Genomic DNA, 2,022 nt, shown 5'->3' on the forward strand with positions numbered 1-2,022 from the left:
TAAAACAAAACATTTTTAAAATGCAAAATAATTGAAAATTTTCGAATTTTTTTTCCAATATTATTTTCGGAATATATATTTTCCAAAAAAAAATACCAAAAAAATAAAAAAAATACAAAAACAAATACATTTTTTTTTTACATATTTTAGTAGAATATTTAGAATATTTAAAATATTTTACATATCTAACAAATCTAGTAGAATATTCTAAACATTCTAAAAATCATATTAGAATATTTCACATATTCTATTAGCATGGTCTCAAATTAACCTGAACATATATATATATATATATATATATATATATATATATATATATATATATATATATATATATATATATATATATATATATATACTCTAATAAATAAAGGTTTTTTTTGCCACATGTCATACTCACATTCAATTTGTCAAATGTCATTTTATGGTTATTTTGAATTAATTTTTTTCCACATGTCATTTTATGAGTTTTTCTATTTTATAAATTCAACATAATATTTTAATGTAATAATTATAATAAATGTAGTAATTAGTGGATATCAATTTAATTAATGAGTTTACCTTTTAATTTCACAATTTTCAAATTAAAACTCATTACTTTCTTTTGTATACTTATTTAAATTATTTGTTTAAATTTAAAAGATAAAAAATATTTCAATTATAATAATTCATTATTTTTCTTATTTTCTTATAAATTCAAAATTCTCAAGCATTTTGACATTTATATCTAACCTATTTTTTAAATTAACGCATGTATTACATGGGTCTCACAACTAGTATATATATATATATATATATATATATATCATTTGCAAGGCTTTCAATTATTGCAAAAACAACATCTCTACATGCCATTTCAATTTCATTTGCAAGATGCGTTTGCAAATCGTTGTGAATGGTCTTGAAAGATAAATATAATATGTAAAAATTAAATTGATCGGTATTTTATTATTTAATAATGATATATATAAAATTCTTTTTAAAATTGACAAGAATTTCATTGGAACTAAATCCGGACGTAACACTCAAATAACCCAAATTACTTCATCAAAAATTCAAAGTACTAATAAAAACTAATCATCTACCATCTGAAATCGTAATAATAAGATAATTGCACTCAAATTTATTTTAGAAATTTGATTATTATCAAATATTCGTAAATAGAAAAAAAAATCGAGTGTAGGGTAATACAGTGGTGAACGTGGCGAATCCGTAGCAACGAATAAATACGACGGAGAGAGCTCAACCAGGACGGCGTTTGGTGGCGAGGTAATCTTCCATCGCCTGGATTTGTTCTTTCGATGGTGGCGTTTCGTTGCTCTTGATCGATCTGTGGATATCATAACTTGTTGATCCAAACACCATCATCCTATATGCATAACATAACTACTGTTATTAATCGATGAATCCAAATATCCAATCGATTCATTGAAATTTACAGCTGCAATATCAGAGAAATCAAACGAAGAGAGTGTATGTATGTAGTTATATACCCAGCGACCAAAAGTATAATCTGTCTAGGATGTATCTGCTTCCCAAAAATTTTCATTTATGCTCTTCCTTTTTGTTTTTCACTAAGTATCTGTATTAGAAATCCAGCTGAAAGAACTAATCAATATGAAGCCGAACTCAGGAAGAAGTATCTAATATCTTTATTAAACCCGATCCGTTTTTAAGGAATAAATTTCCCTTTTATGTGAAGTTTTATTAAACGGTTAGCATGGTTTTTTTTATAAATACATAATTTTATGTTTGGATGATAATCACATCTTATTCGGGTTCACGGGTCAAAGATTAATGAGTTAGAAATTATTCGGGTTCATGGGTCGTAGAGTAATGGGTTAGAAAACCTAACCCGGACATAAATGTGTGATTAAATGCATGATTAGGGATGAGCATCAGAACCGCCGGAACCGGAAGCGGAACCGGACCGGAACCGAACCGAAACCGGACCGGAACCGGAATTGGTAATAGGTTCGGTTACCGGTTCTCCATTTTTATGAAAACCGGTCCCGGTTCTAA

At 27.1% G+C, this 2,022-nt stretch overlaps 1 long non-coding RNA gene across 1 annotated transcript; it reads right to left on the reverse strand.

Annotated features, from left to right (window-relative positions):
- Window positions 1–1,082: 1,082 nt before the first annotated feature.
- On the reverse strand, window positions 1,083–1,707 carry LOC145094587 (uncharacterized). The gene is made up of 2 exons (XR_013703423.1): window positions 1,494–1,707; window positions 1,083–1,369 (listed from the first exon to the last, which is right to left on the reverse strand). It is a non-coding gene; the product is annotated as an uncharacterized LOC145094587 (long non-coding RNA).
- Window positions 1,708–2,022: the final 315 nt, after the last annotated feature.

Source organism: Lactuca serriola, chromosome 3, assembly GCF_051521515.1.
Source record: "Lactuca serriola cultivar US96UC23 chromosome 3, Lser_US96UC23_V15, whole genome shotgun sequence".
NCBI classification, from domain to species: domain Eukaryota; kingdom Viridiplantae; phylum Streptophyta; class Magnoliopsida; order Asterales; family Asteraceae; genus Lactuca; species Lactuca serriola.